Source organism: Odocoileus virginianus, chromosome 34, assembly GCF_023699985.2.
Source record: "Odocoileus virginianus isolate 20LAN1187 ecotype Illinois chromosome 34, Ovbor_1.2, whole genome shotgun sequence".
Taxonomy (NCBI): Eukaryota; Metazoa; Chordata; class Mammalia; order Artiodactyla; family Cervidae; genus Odocoileus; species Odocoileus virginianus.
The window spans coordinates 26,280,543-26,302,689 of NC_069707.1; the positions used below are offsets into that span (position 1 = coordinate 26,280,543).

A 22,147-nucleotide genomic window follows, 5' to 3' on the forward strand; every position below is an offset into this window, starting at 1 on the left:
GTCTGCCTCATCAATATAAATTGAAATTTGATACACTTGTCAATTTCTCCCCAATTTGAAGTGTTCTTTAATCAGCTAAAGACTTTTTAAAATTTTATGTATTTATTTTTGTCTGTGCTGGGTCTTCATTGCTGCACGGGCTTTTCTCTTGTTGAAGCAAGTGGAGGCTAGTCTCTAGTTGTGGTGTGCAGGCTTCTCATTGCAGTGGCTTCTCCTGTTGCAAAGGACAGGCTCTAGGTGAGTGGGCTTCAGCAGTTGTGGCACGTGGGCTCCGTAGTTGCAGCTCCCAGGCTTTGTTGTCCTACGGCCTGTGGGATCCTCCTGGACCAAGGATCAAACCCACATCGACATTGGCAGGCAGATTCTTTACCAATGAACCATCAGGGAAGCCCTACCTGTAATTTTTGAATTAGTTCTTTAGTCTCCATCAGGGTGACCTAAATTTTGTGATGGGGCTTAACAAACATGCTTCCAAGGCAGAAATACAATCAAACCATCAACAGCTTGGACCCATGAGAAGTACCTGACATCAAGTGAAAGACAAAAAGAAAAAAAGGTTGAGAGCTACTCGCATATTTTGAAGCTTAAGAAAAAAGTGGGCACTAAAATACATCAGGAATAAACCAAGAGGACTACAAAGAGAAATGTATTTTTCTGTAAGAAGCATTCACTCTAAATAATTAAACAACAGACCACGAATTTTAATCAACCCATTATTTCCCCACAGAGTTATGCTGGCACAACAAATGAAATGTTACTTAATTTTACCAAGCTCCTCCACCCTCACTTAAATCAGAGCAGCCTCATTTTGTCTCTTTTATATTTTCAGCATAAACTGAAAGATTCATTGACTTTAGAGACTGTGAAAGCCACAGGGTAAGATTACAGGATTTCGTCTTTAGGGGAAAAAGCGTCACTGATGTAGAACACGGTGAAACAGAAAGTTAATTATAGCTCCGATTCCTTCCTGTCCACCCTGCAGTTTTCCCGCGGAATCCTCCATCAGCAGCTCCATGACAGATGGAGACAGACCCAGACACTCCCCCTAATGCTGGCCACAAAGAACAATACCAGGCTATCAGAAAGAACATTTTGCCTTCCTGATCCTTCTCACTGTCCCCTTACTAACCCAAAGTGACAGTACCCCACTTCATATGACAATTGATTCACAGTATAACCATTTTTCATTAGTACATCCTTTGACACGTGGATAAATTACCCAACGGGGTCACTTCCAGTTGGGTGGCTATAATTTTCTCACTCTTATCATGATCTTCAGCTTGTCTTGGTTATACGGCAAGCATTGCTAAGCAGTCAAGAGAAAGCAGGAATAGCTAATTTCCCCAATTTTATTTCTGTTGTTTAATCATAGCAAGTTTATAAGCTTGGAAAAATTAACTGGAAGTGTGGAAATCAAGTGAGAATTAGTAATAATGGGCTCACTGTGCCCGTGCTCAATCATGTCCGACTCTTTGCAACCCCATGGATTGTAGCATCCCAGGCTTCTCTGTCTGTGGAATTTCCCAGGCAAGAATACTGGAGTGGGTTGCCATTTCCTACTGCAGGGGATCTTCGAGCCACAGGGATCAAACCCATGTCTCTTGTGTTTCCTGCACTGGCAGGCAGATTCTTCACCACTGTGCGACCTGGGAAGCCCCGAATAATGGGCTGATTGAGTATCAACAGAACTATAGAAGTTCATCTGTAAATCCTTGAAACAATCAAATTTCCACCAGTATTAATTGACTGTGAAAGAATTTTGTCTCAAATTTTTGCAGCCAGATCTGCCAATGAGGGCATGGTAGCTGTGGGCAGACAAGGAGGCCCAAAACTCTTATAGTCTCATAGCCTGGAGCAGGGACAGTCTCTGTTGAGTGGCTGTGTGCCGAAAATGCACAAATATTACATATTTCTCACCAAGGGATCAAACAAGAGTAGATGCCACATTCAGCAGTAAGTAACAAGGATCTTCTTAGAATGCTGAAACCCCTGCGCTCTGGGGAGCAGTAGTATGTTTGCAGATAAACTGCAGCATGCCCATCCTGCTCTGTCATCGACAGTATTAGTCCTTGAAATCTCATCACACTCCCTTACCTACTTGTAAACTCACACAATTTATACTGCAAACTGAAACTAGACTACTGATAAACGCCAGCACTGCCAGGTCCCACCACGATTCCGGGGAACCACTGAACTGCTCCCCAAGCCAGTCATGGGCTCCAGGAAGAACTGGGAGATGTAACTGGTTTGGCTAGGATTTGGTCTTATTGTAAGGTATCATCACTTAGTGGAAAAACTATGGGCTGTGGAATCACAGAGATCTGGACTGAAACCTTAACAATTCTCAAGTTGTGCAATCTCAGTCAAGACACTTAACTGTTAATCTTAGCTTCACAAGCCATAGAAAAAAGCATCTTCAGACCAACACTGCAGGGTTAAAAAGTACAGAAAATGTCTATCAGGGGTTGGAGAACTTTTTATGGAAAAAGAGGCTGATAAAAATTACATCAAGCATCGAAGACCATATGATCTCTGTGCTAGGTACTCAACTCTGCTATAGCCCAAATCTGTCATAGACAACATGTTGAAAAATGAGCACGGCTACATTCCAAAAACAGGCAACAGACCAGATTTGGTCTGCCAGCTAGTTTGCCCAGCCCTGATATAGACAAAGGCCCAGCAGAGACCATGATTTAAAGCACAGGATAACAAGATCCAATCTTGTAGTATCCAGGATATGGATACTACAAGATTTTTGCGTAGGACATGGAGCATGGGTCTTGGAAGGGTCTAAGCAAGGCCAATTCTAGCACCAAGATTCCTCTAAAGTAATTAGCCTCCAACTAATAAAAATAATTGGGGGAAAAAAAAAGAAAATCAGTGCTTTAAGGAAGTAGACAGAGTTCATCTGGGTACCAAACCAAGGCACTCCATCCATCCAGTTATCCATCCAACCAACACTTGAGAGCCTGCTATGTGCAAGGCACTGTCATGAAAAGACCCAACAAGGAACAAGATAGAACAGATACTTGCTTTCATTTTACTCATAGAAGGAAGAAGAATAAAAATTACTTACTGTTATTAAATCTACCAGTCACTTCAACCTTAAAATGGGCATTCTTACCCTTGTTTCATATTTGAGAAAATAGAGTTTCAGAGAGATTTCATAGCCTGCCCAACGTTACACAGCTAAATCTACTGGAAACAATCCAAAGAGAAATCCATCTCACTCCCAAGACCAAGTTTCTTCCAACACCCGTTGGTGTCAAAAGATGAGAGCAAAGCTAGAATAGTTCCGTTTCTTAATCTTTTCCCAGTCATGAACACAAAAAGATCCTCTTCCTAGAAAAGTATACGAATCATTTCAGGGGATTCATAGTTCTCCCCCCTCCCCTGGGCTTTGCTGGTGGCTCAGTGGTAAAGAATCCACCTGCAATGCAGGAGGTGAGAGTTAGATCCCTGGTCGGGAAGATCCCCTGGAAAAGGACATGGCAACCCACTCTAGTGTTCTTGCCTGGGGAATACCATGGACAGAGGAGCCTGGTGGGCTACAGTCCATACACAGGGTCACAAAGAGTCGGACACGACTGAAGTGACAGCACATACACAGGTCCCCCCAAACTCTAACTCCACATCGATCCCAAGTTAGGAGTTTCAGCTTTCAGGACAAAGGACTTTCCCAACAAGGCAGAAACTTCTGTGTGTCAGAGGAGAGGCCGGGCTCCCTGGCCGGGCTCAGGGCCAGCAGGATGGAAAGCTTTGAAGTGATGTTACACTCAGCCCTGAAACAGCGTGGGGATGTGTGTGTTGGTATGTGTGTGGGTGTGTTGGTGTGTGTGTTGGTGGATGGGTGTGTGCTGAGGGGGTTAACAAATCTCCTCAGGATTCATGGCCTCTTAGCCCCAGCAATCCCCTAGATTAGTATCACGAGCCTCAGATCAGGACTATAAGAGGAAACGAACACATGTGGGGCACAGCTGATTACATGGCTTGCTCTCTGGTACATAAAAATCCTTCTGCCTTAATTTTTTAAAGTGATTTTAATAAAAGAATAACAGGCTTGTTAATTGAGTCTCAGGATGAAATGTAAAATGAAGATGCAAAGTGGCACACACTTGGGCCCCTTTGCACAGACTGTTTTGGAATAAATCACCTTTTGATCCTTCTAGATGCTGCCTCATTGGGGAACAGGCACACCAAAACCAACATTCAGTTACACGAAGTGACTATTCTTTATGCATGGGCACGTGCAAGTTCACTCTCGCCTAATTGAATAAAGACAGTGGCCCCAGGTTTCATGCTCTGGCATGTCATTATTTCTTGAAGAAGAATAATTAACAGCTCTGTGCATGCACAAGGAAGACATCATCCTGTGACAGTGTCTGGTCATGGCCAGGAAATTAAGCCTATTTCTTTAATTGTGTTGTCACGGTTCACAGACCAGCTTTAGTGGGCCAAGATAACAATGGACAAAGAGAAATTAAAATAGGTGAATGGGGGAAAGTTAGATTTATCAAATATTACCTTTTAATATGAGCACAAAAATGAACTTCATGTAACACCAAATGCATCTGTGAATTTTAGGTTGACTCTTTTTTGATGCACTGCCAGTGATGGAGCAAAAAGATACCTTAGATTTCTGAGGTCTGCTGAGGCTCTATAATTCTAGGATTCTATGATCAAAGCCATTTATTCAATAACTGTCTGGATTCCTTCACATATAACCACAGCCCTGATGGAACGTCAGTGACCTGTAAATCCCAAGTACCTGTTCATATGATCATACTGACTATCTTATTATGAAGAGATTTAATTGTCAACAAAACTAAAGGAGGTTAGATTACCTGTCCAAGGTCACATGTTTGTAAATGACAGGGCTGTGATTTAAATATTTTTTAAACATTTTTTTCCTTCAATTTTTTCTTTTGTATCGGGGGTATAACTAATTAAGAGTGTTGTGCTGGTTTCAGGTGGACAGCAAAGGGACTCAGCCACACACACACATGTATCCATCCTCCCCCAAACTCCCTTCCCATTCAGGCTGCACATAACATTGAACAGAATTCCCTGTGCTATAAGTAGGTTCTTTTTGGTTATCCATTTAAAATACAACAGAGTGTACATGTCCATCCAACTCCCCAACATCCCTTCCTCTCATCCCTTCTCACCAGCAACCACAGTTTGTTCTCTAAGTCTGTGAGTCTCTTTGTTTTATAAGTCCATTTCAATCATTCCTTATTAGGTTCCACATATAAAGGATGCCATACGCTATTTCTTCTTCTCTGACTTATTAGAGCTGTGATTTAAATTTAGACCATCTGTCTTCAAAACCCCTGTTCTTTGGGCCTCTGCCAGCAAACAACTCCACATCGCCTGTGGTGTATGCCACACTACAAAGAGCAATCCAGATGCCCACCAGAATGGGGACAGGTATTGAATAAATAAATTATCTTACTGTGCAGGTCGTTCATGGAACAATGCGTTACATTTGATGGCTGGAATGCAGTTATGAAAAGGTACACACAGTTTGGATAAATGGGATACATCCGGTTTTGGATCTAGCTGCTGGGTTCAATGACAGCCATCACTTTTCCTAGTTTGAGTACAGGTTTTCAGCCCCCTGTTGTGACATTCGAGATGTTATTATTTGTGTTTATGAATACTGGTGCTTTCAACAGTTTGCATCAACATTAATGAATTTTTATTGACTAAGCTTTTGCCAGAGCCAATTCATGGAGCCAATTGGAACTAAACTGATTCCTTGATTTTTTTCTGCAGTGCAGTTAAATTGTTTCTCTTTTATTTCTATTTTCACTCTTAGTTTAATCAAATTATCTTCATCAGTAACCTCTATATTGAGCAACAAAGATTAGACTCCTCCTTCAGGAACTGTTCTAGACCTGAGGGATACAACTGTGAACAACATAAAATTCCACTTCTGCAGGATTTTGAGATGCCTTGGCAAGCCTACTGCAATTATTAAGTAGAACATAGGAAACTGCTATTTTCTATATGTTGTGAAGGGTTGACTATGCATAATTTTACATGATACACTGTTAAAAAGAATCCTAAATAGATCATCAACAAGGTTCTATTGTATAGCACAGGGAACTCAATATCTTGTAATAACCTATAAGGGAAAAGCATCTGAAAAAGAATATATACATGTATACCTGAATCATTTTGCTGTTCACTTGAAACTAACACAACATTGTAAATCAACTATATTTCAATAAAACTTTTTAGAAAATCCTAAATAATACAGTTATGTTCATGTCTTTGTGCTCAGTTGCTCAGTCGTCTCTGATTCTTCATGACCCTGTGGACTGTAGCCCGCCAGGCTCCTCCATCCACAGAATTTTCCAGGCATGAGTGCTGGAGCGGGTTGCCATTCCCCCTCCAGAGGATCTTCCTCTCCTGCATTGGCGGGCAGATCCTTTACCACTGTGCCACCTGGGAAGCCCACGGTTGTGCCCCTACTTTCTCCCCAAATATACCTTTATTATATTTCATTACAATAGGCCTACAAGTACATTACATAATCCAAACAATCCAGAGAGACACAGCTGTGAAAATCAATTAGGACACTACCTAAGAAAGAGCTGGGCTGAATGCTGATGATGGGTATGTCCAGACAGTGGCATGGAGGAGCTTTCACTTTCTTTGTATTAATTTTAATATAATAACTATAGAGTAGATGGATATAATCTGAAGAAAATGTTTTTAAAAATTTTATTGAAGTATAGTCACTTTACAATGTTGTGTTAATTCTGCTATACAGCAAAGTGAATCGTGTCTGACTCTGTATGACCCCATGAACTGGAGCCCACCAGGCTCTGTCCATAAAATTCTCCAGACATGAATACTGGAGCGGGTAGCCGTGCCCTCCTCCAGGGGAATCTTCCCAACCCTGGGATCGAACCCGGGGCCTACTGCATTGCAGGCAGATTCTTTATCATCTGAGCCTCCAGGGAAGCCCCCAATTTACTCTACCCTTACTTAAAAGCTTTGGCACAGCAAAGGAGATCATAAACGAGACGAAAAGACAACCCTCAGAACTGGAGAAAATATTTGCAAAAGCAGCAGCTGACCAGGGCTTAATCTCCAAAATATACAAATAGTCTCTTGCAGCTCAACATCAAAAAAAACCATCCAATCAAAATTGGATGGAAGACCGAAATAGACATTTCTCTAAAGAAGACATACAGGTGGCTAAGAGGCACATGAAAAGATACTCAACATCATTAACTACGGGAGAAATTCAAAACTACAATGAGGTCTTTCCTCACGCTAGTCAGAATGGTCATCAATAAATTCGAAGAAAATATTTACAAAGCCATCAAGTCACTAAGCTCCTCACACAAATGGATATCACAGTATTTCCTTCTCCTGTTCAGCTCAAAAAGGTGAGTGAATTTGCACATACACAGAGAAAATATTAAATATGGAACTCATTTCCTTCCTGGCACTTATATCTACAGTCCAAATGTTCTTTTTAGCAATTACACCTACTGCTCTTGTTCATGAAGCAAAACTCCATTTACCTGATGGGCATTACTATGCTAATAGGTTTGCTTTTGTAATGAGAAGACAACTGCAGGCGGTGAAGTAGGTTATCAATCGCCTGAAAATTTTTAAATACCATCTAGATTTTTATCCTTGCTATTTGATGTCTAATTTAAAAAATAAGCTGAAAAGGAATAGAAAGCAACATAAAGACAGAAACATTTTGTAATACTATTGTGATAGGAAAGTGGGTTTACCTTTTTCATTTTAAAGTTTTCATCTAATATTCTTGCAATATTTTAAAAATATAAAACACAATAGGTCAAGAAGACGTAAATTTTTCATTTTGAAAAAAATTTCCATATGACTTAAAGACATAGGTTATATATAACACTGTGTCAGTTTAATGCCTACAACAAAATGATTTGATACATGTATATGTCATAAAATAACTACCACAATAAGTTTAGTTAACAAGAATCACCTCACATAGTTAAAATTCTTCCTTCCTTGAAGATCTAGTCTCTTAGTAACCTTCAAATACATTATACAGTATTGTTACAGTCACCATGCTGTACATTATATCCCCACAGCTTATTTTTGAAAAAAATTAAATGTGGATAGGTATTTTCACCTGCAATCTTGGATTATCAATACTACTACTTCTATCAAAAGATACAAGTCTGTGCAATCAAGAGGGGAAACACTGAAGTATATGATATGTTCAGCACGAAGTCTTGTATCCAATGGAATGGGAATACCACTTGATTTGGTCTTTTTTTTTTCTAACTGGACTTGTTATTCTTTATAAGCTCAACCAGTCTTTAAATGGACTTGTTGTTAACACTTCTTAGGCATTTTCCATTTATTTATTTGTTTATTCATTCATCCAGTAAAAAAAAAACCAAAAAACAAATCAAGTGGAATTCCCATTCCATTGGATACAAGACTTTGTGCTAGACATAGCATACTGGCTTTTTTCTTTGAATTGAGTGTTCTGTCACTTTCAACTATAGGATTCCCAACTAATATAAGGGAGGGTGGCAATGAATGTCAGAATTGTGCCACACACCAGGCTCAGGGCTTAGGCACACAATCTCATTTAAGCCATTCACCAACCCAATGAGGAGAAATGAACATAATGGACATTTACTGATGAGGGAGGTGGAGGGGAGAGAGGAACTCTCACTTTTGAACGAGGACTACAGCAGCAACGGACCCCTGACCTCAAACTCTTTGGCAGCATGTGAGGTGAATGGTTACCATCTAACTCTCAAACCTTGTGCATTTCACACACGGCAAGACTGTGAAGCATCCTTCTTAAGGAAACTCCCTTCCTTCTGTCCATGGTCAATCCATCCTTATACTTCCTCACATTCTCTCCCGCATCGATCATTCACATGTGAAATTTTACATCTTTCCACTTATAAATCCTTCCTCACCTCCATCAATACACTTCTCAGTTCCTCATATAATCACTGTCTGTGGCACCATGGAAAGATTTTACTCTTTAATTCTGACATCTAAAGCAATCTGTAAAAGTATCTCAAGAACTTAAAAATACTAGTATGCTTTAGGGGGATGAGAGGGTGGGACGAATTGGGACAGGAGCATTGACATATACACACTACCATGTGTAAGTGAAGTGAGTGAAAATCGCTCAGTCGTGTCCGACTCTTTGCAACCCCGAGGACTGTAGCCTGCCAGGCTCCTCTGTCCATGGAATTCTTCAGGCAAGAAGTCTCCTCCTCCAACCATGTGTAAAATAGAGAGCTAATGGGAAGCCGCTGTATGTCACAGGAAGCTCAGCTTAGAGCTCTGTGAGGGCCTCTAGAGCTTGGAGAAGGCGGTGGTGGGAGGGAGGCCCGAGAGGGAAGAGATGTATGTATACCCACGGCTGATTTACGATGTTGTATAGCAGAAACTAACACCGTGTTGTAAAGCAGTTATCCTCCGATAAAAAAAACACATTAAAAAATATATTAGCATGCTTTGACCTAGGATTATCTATTTCTATTAACCTTTTGTAAAGAAATCAGAGATCTAGCAAAATCTCAGGTGCAAAGATTTATCTGTAGTTTTATTTATAAAGTAAATAAGCCTAAATAAATTCTGGTATATCTCTGAAATGGAATAACTTAAAATATCTTGAAAAGTTTTTCTTAACCCAAGAAGATGCTTTGAAAATGTCAAAGAAATTAAAAATGAGAATACAATGGAGAAAATATATCATACCATGGTACTACACTTGAATTAAAACATACACACATACAAGTGAGTGGACGAGAGAGGCTGGGAAGAAATTGCTCAAAACTCCTCTAGAATTTGTCTCTGTCTTTTGGGAACATGGATGGTTTCGGCTTTATTATTTATATGTTTCAACATTTTAAAAATCTTTCAATAATAAAACAAACTACCTTTAGAAATAGAGAGGAAGTGAAGCTAGCCCTCTTCTACCCCTGCATAAATGCTCACTCCCTTCTCTTCCAAGCTTTGCCCTAGAATCCTGGAAGGCCACATTTCCAGAAACAGCTTCGAGCCAATCCTTCCTGACCTTCCTCTGGGCTAATTGCATCTCTTCTATTAAGTCACCACTCTTCCCACTTTATCAAAAGCAGACAATATTCCTGGAATAGTTCCACTTTCCCCGAAGACATTTCCTTAGCATCTTTCAAACACTTACTGAATTCCTTCTTTTCCCCCACATCTTTTGGACTGAAAATAGGCTTGCTTATGACCCTAAAGCATAGTTACCATAGTCACATGGATCTAAACTCAGTCTGCCTAAATTAATCTTGCTGCTTTCTGTGGCATGTTTTCTTATAATCAAGCTTACAGTGTAAATATGCTAACAGAATGAAACATACCCTAGGGGAATTGCTCTGCACTGCCCTGTTACATGGAACCACGTGTATTTTGTTAATTAATGATTCTTTTTTTCAAGATGAAAATGCTCTGAAAGGCAATTCAGAGGCAAGACTGTGCCCAGAATCTCCGTCATGGAGGGGCAAGTAGGGAGAAACCACCATAACAAGCAAGATTTCTAACCTGAACATTCAAATCTTAGGGAAGAAGAGAAAATGAGCTAGACAAGATATACCATATTATCATTATGAGCTGATAATTTATGCAAATGTGTAATTACCTCTTGAAAAACAGTAAGCTTGTGGCATAAACATCATTCAGAAACATATATTTTTTTAAAAAGGTAACTTAAAAAACAAAACTAATCACTTTGAGACAGAACTGTGATCTCTCTAGATTCTATTCAGAACTCACTAACCTAATAAAGCTCACAAATAATACATGTATACATTTATTATAATAACCTCTCAACATGTAAATGCCGTGACAGCAAAATGGTGGTATTAAATGTAAAGTTATATTTTTCTGTGAGATAGAAATTTTCAGTTATGATGTCAAAATGCCTGTAAAACCAGTCTATCAGCAAATCAACACAACTGCCAGAACTAAAATTTGTATTCCTCACTGGCTAATAATTTTTGGGAAGTAAGACTTCTTAGTAATAAAAAGATTTTAATATTTATGTAGCCTATAGGCATCCAGGTTATGTATGAAGTGTTAGGCGTGTAATGATGACTGAGAGTTCCTGCGAAGGATCTCTTACTGAACCAAGAACTCTCACCGAGAGCTAACACAGGTACAAGGCAACGTGCACTTGTATTAAGGTACACACAATTACAGAAGTACAATAGGCCAGGAGAGATCCTACCCAGAAAAATTCAAGTGTCTTCATGGACAAGGTGATACTCATTTGGTCCTGAAATGGAGGGGACAGTATGAGGCTTGGTCAGTCAAGCGAGGAAAAGGACATACCCAGCTGAGACTGTGAGTACAAAGGCAGAGTGGATTTAAGGAACAGCCCAAGTACAATTATGACCCAAGGAGTCATGGCAGGAAGACCGGTGAGAAATGAGTTTGACAAAGTAGATTTGAGCCAGCTGTTAAAGGATCTTGCATGCAACACCAGAGAGACTGGTCTTGGCCAACTGAAAATGAGAGCTAATAAAAGATTTTTAATCAAGAGAATAATGTGATATTAGACATTTTCCATACAAATGGAACTGGCTACAATGTAGAAAATGGGTAAAAAGTACAAACATCATAGAATCAAAATTTTGGAGGCAAACTAATCTGGGTCAGATTCAGGCTCTGTCAACTACAACCTGTGCACTAAGTATTTAACCTCTTCAGTTTTCATTTTATTCATCTGGAAATACAGAAGTAATAGAAGGTACATTGAGAATTATGATGATTAGAGAAGAAGCTATTAATACATTAGAAACATTGCTGATTGCCCAGGGCCAGCCTAACCTTCCCAGCACTTCTCAAGGCCCCTGGCCCAACCCCCTTCTCTTCCACCCTGGGCTCTGTCCTGCCCCAGGAGAGGTCTCATGGGCACAGGTATGGACATCCCAGGTTGCAGGCAAATCTCAGACCACAAACCACACAGACAGCTGCGCTGTGGCCAGCCTCAAGCCCAGAGATGCACATTCTTGTGGGTGCTTTGCCAAAGACAGAGCTGGCGAAAGGGCCCACATGCCATTTTTGGAAGGAAGCTCAGCATAATCTAAGTAGGGGACTCTGAAGTCGCCAGTACCCAGAGCAAGAGCTGAGGGTGCAGGGTGGGCTCTGGGTGGGAAGACTCCCTTAGGCCTGAGGAGGAGGAGAAGAACAGGGCCTCTAAAACATGAGCTCAGAGCAGGGTCCCACCTCACCCAGGGCTTAGGGTGGTATGATACTGCCTGGCCTATTGTACACTCACCAAATGGTGGTTGTCATGGTGCTTTTACTACTGTATTCATACTTTTGTTGTCATTATTAACTGGCAGCAGGAAGGCCTGGGAGAAGGAACTATACTCTACTGTGGCCCTAGAGCTGGAAATACAATGCGGTTCGGCCTGTGTTTAAAATGGACAGGAGGAAACAGAACCTCGAGGTGGCACGGGAGAGGAGTAGAGATGCCCAACTAGAAGAAGGGCTTTGAGGAAGGAAGTGGGAAGGACAATAACCACAGTTTTGTATACATGTTCTGAGTTCCAGATTTCTTTGGGCATCCAGGTACTAACAAAGAGAAAGCTGCATGTACTCGTCTGGAGCTCAGGAAAAATTTAGACATGAGCCATCTAAAAGGGGTTGAAACCTTGGAAATGGGTGAAACTTCCAAGGAAAAGTTAAAGATGTAAAACAGAAGGACAGAGATGAGAAAAATCCTTCCAGTCAGTGTGTGGAGAGGAAAAAATGATGCCAGCAAAAGCAAAGTCAAAGAAGCTGTCAAGGTCAAGAAGATGACAGGAAGAAGACTGTCCTTCAAGAAATGTCCATACAACGCTGACATCCAGCAGTCACTGCGTGTTCACTCTGTGCCAGGTATTATGGCTTGGCATATATGCATGATCTCATTTAATTCAGTACTTATAACTGAATGTGTAAGTTCTGTGATAGACAATTATTTCCATATCATCAATGAGTTAACAGGCTCAGAGACAGTAAGTAAACTGTCCCATGTCACCTAACTATTACAAACATTAGGTGCTGTTAGAAGCTTAACTCTACTGTTAAAACTTAGGAAAAAACTAGAACACTTTATTCACTGCTGTAGAGAAGAAGGTATGGAAGAGAAGTGATAAGCCCATCCACTGGCTGTGAACTAGGAACTTGCTCATTATGTTACCTTGTTTAACCCTCATGAGAAATGGGGCAGTGGACATTATCAAGTCCATTTTATAGTTCAAGACTTGGAGGCTCCCAGAGTCAAGTATCCATGAATAGAGTTGGTAAATGAATGAGTCCAGACTCAAATGTAAGGACTATGTGACACAAAAACCTACACTCCTTCCATAGCAACACACTGCTTCTCCATCATCAGGGAACGGGAACTAAAAAGGGAAAGGCATCTACAACATGGAAACAAATACAGACATTCCTGGAAATTAACAAAGTAATAAAAAATATTAATCACCTAGCTTTCTTGTATTCTCCCCTAAAACAACCTGGCACATGAAAGCCAGGGCAATAAAAACCACTTCTCTCAGGACAAGTACAATTAAGAATTGTTTCTGTCTGAACAGAGATGAGTTTTGGCAAGGATGTGGAGAAAAGGGAACCCTCTGCACTGTTGGTGGTAATAAATAATTGGTGTGGCCATGATGGAAAACAGTAGGGAGTTTCCTCAAAAAATTAAATATAGAATTACCATATGGTCCAGAAATTCTATGTCTGGGTACATGTTCAAATGAAATCAGTATCTAATAAAATCAGTATATAAAAGAAATATCCACATTCACATGTGCACTGCTGCGTTATTCACAATAGCAAAGTTATGGAAACAACCTACATATTTGTCAACAAATGAACAGATACAAAAAAGGTGATATCTAACTACAGATAGAACCACACACGATGAAATATTATTCAGCCATAAAAAGGGAGAAATCCTGCCATTTGCTACAACATGGATGAACCTACAGAACATTGTGCTAAATGAAATAAGCCAGAGGTGAAAAGATAAATACTGCATTACCTCACTTATATGTGTAATCTAAAAAAGTCAAACTTATAGAAAGAGTTAAAAAGGTAGTTGCCAGGGGCTAGAGAGTAGGGAAATAAGGAAATGTTGGTTAAAGTGTACACACTTTCAATTAGGAGATGGATTAGTTCTGGGGAGCCAATGAAAAGCTTGTTGACTAGAGTCAGTAATACTGTACTATATACCTGAAATCTGTATCCATGAATTTTGCTTAGAAAGAAGATCTAATTCTCACCACATACACACACAAACTATGTGAGGTGTTAGATGTGTTAATTAACTTGATTATGGTAATCATTTCACAATGTATACATATATCAAATCAATACACCTTAAATACATACAATCTTACTTGTCAATTACACCTCAACAAAGCTGAAAGGGAAATGACATCTTTTTATAGTTTGACGTTACAGTCTCTGTGCCCTGTTAAAAACTCTGCAGTTTTCTCCACAGGCACTGAAAGTCACTTTCAGCCATCCACATACAGAGATAACTAACTCCCTTTAAACAATTTAGTCAGACAGAGAACAGTGATGTTAAATTTTATTTTCCCATAAACAGCAACTTCTTCCTGCAGTAATATATTTGTGGTATTTTGAAGACTGAATATCCCAATAGATTCTGCACTGCAAGCACTTTCTAAAAATAGCTCTTGGGTGAAAGCCAAAAAGGTTAGTTTGGTTCCTTACTAGCTGCTTGCTTTAAACACATTATGCACTCTATGCTTCCCCTCTCCAAACCTGTACAGTCGGCTGAATAAGACCTACATTAATCTGCCCCACCTGATGTGAAGACCAGATTGTGTCTCGAGATTAAATTTGTTTTTAAAGGCTGGGCTTGTGATGGGCATTACAGTGCCAATTTGAAAGTTTCAGTTTTCAAACTTTGGGAAGTTACCTTTCAGCCTGTTTCAAACTGCTTTAATCCTGATTACTCTGTAGGCAGCTGTAGTTACATGAGGCACGGGCTGCTTTATTCTACTCAAAGTAATATCAAATCTACTCTGTAACTGCATGACCTTCCTAAATGCAACATGCACCAGAAGAAAAAGAAATGCCCAGTATTTGTTTACACACTGAAGGGAAGAAACAGTCGCAGACTGTCTTCATGGTATCTTAAAAACCAAAAGACAGTAAACCAAGTCAGTAAGGGCTGCCTGACAATAATCCCAGTCCTGGGCCTGGGGATGGGACTGCAGAGAACCGAGCCATGACCAAACCAGAAGGACTGTCCAGATCCTGCTCGTGGGCGTTAACACAAGTCTTCCTGGTGTTACTATTCTTGGCAGGCATATCCAACAGAGGTCACAAAGAACAAACGCAACACAGTCATTCCCAACAGGCTTGGCTGTAAATGCCCTAAATTCAACTACACACTTAGTGAGTTTGCAAAAATACGCATGCCACAAAACCAGTTTGAAGACAAGCTGAGGTCCTCAAGGCTGTTCAAAGATGTTCATATGGCAGAAAAGGAAATTTGTCAATGAATTTATCAAGTATTCACATATTTTAAACACTGCAATTATGATTCTGCTATAATTACTATTTTTACCTGTAAAATCACATTCTATAGACTCTTCTAGCTAAAGAAAAGAATCTCTCCTTTTCCAAGGTAACGAAAGGAACCCCACTCAGAAAACTGAGAGTAACTGACTTGACCGTGTAAACACTCCTCCGGCTGCACAAGATGCCCTGTTACTAAGGGTGACTTTGGCCCACTGCCCACATCATGATGTTTTCCCCAGCCTACTGGAAGGCACCATGGCTCTCTAAGTCCCTGCCTGAGGAGGCAGGAACATGCTGGACAGGAACAAAATGACCAGAAAGCCCGGTGCTGAAAGACAGGGTCAAGTTAACTCAGGAAATAAATTTTCAGGCTCAAGTTTATGGGCCCTTACTCATTGCCACACTCACAGTGGGTAGCTGTCCTCTCCCCCTGGGGACAAAGAAGGATCGGATGTCCCTACGTGGGCGGAGCTCCACTCAGTCATCTCCAGAACCATCTTTTGCTGGAGTGTCCAGGCAGCCAGACCTGCCCAGCTGAAAGTTCAGGATCCCGAGCAGGGAGCCTCCCTGCTCTGGTGGAAGAGAGAAGGTCATAGGGAAGATCACAGAACTATGGCAGACAATGGAGTCTGGTAAAAGATCTCTGGTGCAACCTGGAGGTTTAGGATTTCATTTTGGCCAATAAACATAGGGTATAATCCTGGCCATGTTGCTGAGCCCTCTGGGAAACATCGCTTCTACTCCCAAGACACCAGGGAGGTTCTGCCCTTCCCAGCCTTCTTGATGAGACAGATGAACTGAGGAGAAGATATGAAAAGGACTTTCTTTGCCCCCGCTTCCCTGTACCATGAGGGATCTTAATTCCCTGACCAGGTATCAAACCTGTGCCCCCCGCAGTGGAAGCAAGCACAGAGTCCTAACCACTGGACCACCAGGGAAGTCCCTGAAAGGGTTTTAAATCAAACACTTTATAGAAGTATCAAGGAGGCATAGTGTTAAGAGCAGTACACTTGAAGAAAACTTCTTTAGTCCTGACGCAGACACCTGAGTTCTTTTTAAGTTTCAACTGTTTTATCTACACGGTAGGGATATCTCTATCACCTCTTCAAATTCTAACAGCCTCTACTTTGAAATGTGTGGTTAGCTGTGTAGGCAGCCTTCTCCTCAGCAACTAGATTCCAAATTTGCTTTGGCTGATAGCGTCAGGCAGTTCAGTCAGTCAGTCGTGTCTGACTCTTTTAGATCCCATGGACTGCAGCACACCAGGCTTCCCTGTCCATCATCAACTCCCAGAGCTTGCTCAAACTCACGTCTATCGAGTTGGTGATGCCATCCAACCATCTCATCCTCTGTTGCCCCCTTCTCCTCTTGCCTTCAATCTTTCCCAGCATCAGGGTCTTTTCCAATGAGCTATTTGCATCAGGTGGCCAAAGTATTGGAGCTTCAGCTTCAGCATCAGTTCTTGCAACGAATATTCAGGACTGATTTCCTTTAGGATTGACTGGTTTGACCTCCATGCAGTCCAAGGGACTCTCAAGAGTCTTCTCCAACACCACAGTTCAAAAGCATCAATTCTACCCCTGACAGTGGCTGATAGTATGGTCAGCCCCAAAAGGTAGATTAAGATTAGTCCAGGTTTTTCCCAAGAATCCTGTTTCCTACTTTTTCAGCCTTCCCTGTGGCTCTGAAATACCTTTTGCTTTCCTGATATAAAGGACTAAACCTGTTTAGCTGGCAGTGCCCTTCTGCCTTCAGTCTTTTTGCCTGCTATTTTGGAAGAGAATGTGATGACTGGAACGGCAACATCCTTTCTATGGTGTGAAGAGCCAACTAACTATAATGAAAGACTAACAGAATCTTGGATATACCAGTGCCAAAGGCCTATCTCCAGACTGGGTATTATATGAGGAAAATGAGCCCCATCTCATTTAAATCACTGTTAGGCTTTCCATTATTTATCACTGAATGCACTTATAAACCATACACTCTGATAAAACTTATCCCTGGAGAAGAGCCAATATTTAAGTAATCTCATATGTGCCTTCTGCCTTAACACATTGACCAAAGGTGAAAGGGGAAATGAAGGGATAGATAGGGACAATTCATTCCTATCCTAACACATCTAAATGACAGGTATTCAGCAAACATGCAAAGATATAGAATAGACTAGTTAAAAGAACAATTTTCAAGTCAGATCTGTATTTGAACTGCTACTGTATATATAGCTATGTGTGTGTGAAAGTTGTACAGTTGTGTCCGACTCTTTGTGACCCCATGGACTGTAGCCTATTAGGCCCCTCTGTCCATGGGATTCTCCAGGCAAGAATACTGAAACAGCTTGCCATTCCCTTCTCTAAGGGATCTTCCCAACCCAGGGATCAAACCCAGGTCTCCTGCATTTCAGGTGGGTTCTCTACCAGCTGAGCCACCGGGGAAGCCCATATTAGCTATATAACTTCAAGAAAGTGGTTTTTATCACTCCAATCTGTTTTATCATTAAAATATAGGTTATATTAGAACCTATTATATTTATTATAAAATTTAATAAAGACAATGCATAAAGTCACTAGTATAATTCTCAGCATAGATTAAGGCTCCAAAATTGGTAGCCTTCAGTATTGTAGGGGCAAGCACATTATATATATATACCAGGACCCCTGAGTATAAAGACAATGGAATTTAGGGTCTAGAGGACAAGGCTATGATATCTACCTGTGTACCCATGGTGTAGGAGAGAAGTTTGGCTCCATCTCCCAGCACCCACATCTTTAAATCCCAAAGTTGTTTCAGCTCTCCTATTCCACCAGTTACCAAACACTCAATTTAGATTTCAACTTGACCCGCAGAAGAAATAAAAAGGACAAGAAAATGGCCAAACAGCAATCAGAAAAGAGGGAAAAGATCCCACTAATAGATCTTTAGGGTGTTAACAACTGCCATGTTCACCTGGGCTATCCTTCTACCCTGGGGTCCCTACGAGTCAGAGGGATTCCTTTAGGAGAGTATACTGGGGAGGGTGCTTTCAGATGCAAGTGACAGGAGATCCAACTTTCCTAAGCAGCTTAAACAAGAAGGCAGGCTGGCTCCAGGATGAGATAAGTCCATGCTCTTACGGCACAACCAAGAACCCAGGCTCTTTCCATCTTCCTGCTAATCCACCCTCCATGTGTCAGCCTTATGCCCTGGCTGGCGCCCCTCACAGAGGCAACACAGCTGCAGTTACTACAAGCAACACACAAATGTGGCAAGTTTCAGAGGAAGACAACTTCAACCTTCACAGGACTGAGAGAGCATCTCTCATACTCCATTTTGACACATGGGGTACAGGGCAAGCCCATGGCCAGACAAGCCAGTCCAGGCTATAAGGGGGAAGCCTCCTCTGAAGCACAGGGCTTGGGGCTACTTATTATCAACCTGCCCTTGATGATAAGGGCAAGTTCCGGGGATTTCTCTGGTGGTATAGTGGATGAGGGGGCTTCCCCGGGTGTTTCATGGTAAAGAATTTGCCTGCAATGCAGGAGATGCAGGATACACGGGTTCCATTCTTGAGTTGAGAAGATTCCTTGGGGGAGGGCATGGCAACCCACTCCTGTATTCTGGCCTGGACAATTCCATGGACAGAGGAGCCTGGAGGGCTATGGTCCATGGGGTCGCAAAGAGTCGGACACAAGGGAAGTGACTGAGCACAGCAGAACACAACATAGTGGATGAGAGTCCGCCTCCCGATGCAGGCGACACGGGTTCGATCCCTGGTCCGGGAAGGTCCCACAGGCAGCGAGGTGGCTGACCCTGTGCACCCAAACTACTGAGCCCGCGGGCCTAGAGAAGCCACGGCAAGGAGAAGCCGGAGCACCACAAGGAGAGAGTAGCCCTGGCTCCCCGCAGCTAGAGAAAGCTCACGCACAAAAACGAAGATCCAGCACAGCCAAAAAGAAACCTTTTCTTAAAAAGTTAAAAAAGGCAGTTCCTGATACCCAATTAGACCTGTTGGGGGTAGGGGATGGTTAGGCAAACAAAGGTTTCTGTTCCACAGAAAAATAATGGTTCTGGTTCCCTATTCCAAATGCCAGAATTTATTTTAAAGAATATTTGTAAGGGCCACAGTGACATTTTCCAGATCTTGCCAATTCAGGCTTTGTTTATAATTCCCAAAGATCAATTAGGCCTCTTTGTATTCTTGGAAATTGGAAATAACACTTGCTTAAATCCAGATTCTTATCTGCTTCTTTGTTCCCAGAGCTTTGTTCTCCAATCTAACAATCACACTTTGAAACTCAGCACCGGAAATAAAACAACTCTCAATCATGCTACCAAAACACCGTCAGCCTATTTTATCAAAGGGAAGTTTCACTTATGATTTGTTGTCCATTCTGCAAAATACTGTCTTATTTGATATCTTATGGAAACTTTAGAAGATGCCAGTAAGGAGGACATTGTTCACAGGATTATGATGGGGCAATTTCCATGGCTAGTGGTTCTAAAAATTCCCAGCCACAGTTTCACAGGCCTGTGAGGCAGGAGAACAAAGGGCCACCTCCCGCCAAAGCTTGGCCGCATGTTGCTCTGCTGGCTCTGGGGGCCAAGGCAAGGCCCTGAGAAGGCAGGGGTGAGAGCAGCTACTGTTCTCAGCAAAGAGGAAGAATTGGTTGATTCCAGAGAATCAATTATTTAAGATTCTGGCTTCGAACACGGGGAGAAATGGTTCTCAAAATATAGCCTAGACTCCTGAGACCTTGTCAAAGGTCCATGAGGTCAAAACTTTTCACTCTCAATCTCTTAGGAGGATAGAGTTTATCAAAAAAGAATAATGCACAATTATTCAAAAAAGTGATTAAAATTCCCCCTCCTGTTTTAAACCACTTACCTGTATAGGCTGGATTTGCTTTATCTACTGCAACCAAAGCAACAGACTGTAACAAATTGAATGGAGAAGCAGAGCTGAGAATCCAGCTGTTTTCTTTTTTTTTTATTATTATTATTATTATTTTTTTTTTTTTCCATTTATTTTTATTAGTTGGAGGCTAATTACTTTACAACATTGCAGTGGTTTTTGTCATACATTGAAATGAATTAGCCATGGATTTACATGTATTCCCCATCCCAGTCCCCACTCCCACCTCCCTCTCCACCCGATTCCTCTGGGTCTTCCCAGTGCACCAGGCCCAAGCACTTGTCTCATGCGTCCAACCTAATCCAGCTGTTTTCTATTAAACCAGACAGTAAAGAGATGGGCAAAAATGCAAATCTCTCCTACATTTGTTTTGAGAGCAGTTTTTTTCATGAAGGCCTTCCCTGGTGGCTCAGGGGTAAATGCAGGAGACTAAGGACTCGGGTTTGATACCTGGGTTGGGAAGATCCTCTGGAGTAGGAAATGGTAACCCACTCCAGTATTCTGGCCTGGGAAATCCCATGGACAGAGGAGCCTGGTGGGCTACAGTCCATGGGGTTGCAAAGAGTTGGACATGACTTAGCGACTAAATAACAACTATTTTTCATTAAGGAAAAAAAAAAAAGTCTTTACACGGGACATGCAATGGGCTTATTTTTAATGAAGTAAATATTTTTAAATTTCTGTTTTAATGTCTAATATGGTAAATACATGACTGAGTGACTAACACTTCACATTTCACGTGGTAAATACAATCCAAAGAAGTTCTCTAGGGTCCTCAGTTTTTAAAAGTGTCAAAGGTCTTGAGACCAAAATGTCTGAGAACCGCTGCATTGAAGTAACGAACCAACTGAAATCAAGCAGGACTCTGTGGGGCTCCTCAGCACGGACGCCTCCCTGCCCCTCATTTCTGGTTTGTAGGGAACAGACTCCAGGAGCTCCAAAGGGCAGACTCAATTGCTAATCTGGGAAGGGAAGGGAGGCAGAGACAGGGGAGCTATAGCCAGGATACAATAATGCAGCCTTGGGGCAGGGTCCTGGTTACCCTCAAGGGAAACACCTAACACTATGTTTGCGCTCTCCACAGAACTAAGAGTCGACAAAAGAAAGGGGTTAGCACTCCTGCCAGAGAAGACCGCCTGAAGTCAGAGTGAAGGAACCAGAGAAGCTTACTGAGAGATCACCAAGGCCAGATCAGAGGAACCAGAGCAGCTGATGAGGAGGAGACCATTTGAGACCTGATTAAAGGAGTGCAGACCCTGCAGATACACTGATACTATCAGTGTATAAAGTGAAAGTGAAGTCGCTCAGTCGAGTCCAACTCTTTGAGACTCCATGGCCTGCAGCCCACCAGGCTCCTCTGCCCATGGGATTTTCCAGGCAAGAGGACTAAAAACTCCTCACAAATCCTCCCGGGTTGGGATGTACAGTTTTTGAAGGGCACAAGCCCATTGTCTCTCCCTTTGCCTGGCAAAGCCATAAAACTATGCTTTTCTATCAACACTTCACCCAAAATTCTGTCTCCCAGATTTGAGTCAGCACCGGCGCACAGAGGCAGCGTTTTCAGCAGAATAAAGAAAATGTGATTAGCGGGGTCTGCACCCAAATCCAATGGGAGAGTCCCCATCACCACCGAGCAACTCTCTGACGTCAGTGAGGGGTCCTACAGTTCAGCTCCAAACACTGTCTACCCAG

At 41.7% G+C, this 22,147-nt stretch overlaps 1 protein-coding gene across 3 annotated transcripts in view; it reads right to left on the reverse strand.

Annotated features, from left to right (window-relative positions):
• The window catches only part of ARFGEF3 (ARFGEF family member 3), a 176,741-nt gene that overhangs the window by 132,423 nt on the left and 22,171 nt on the right, over positions 1-22,147 (reverse strand). The window lies entirely within an intron of this gene.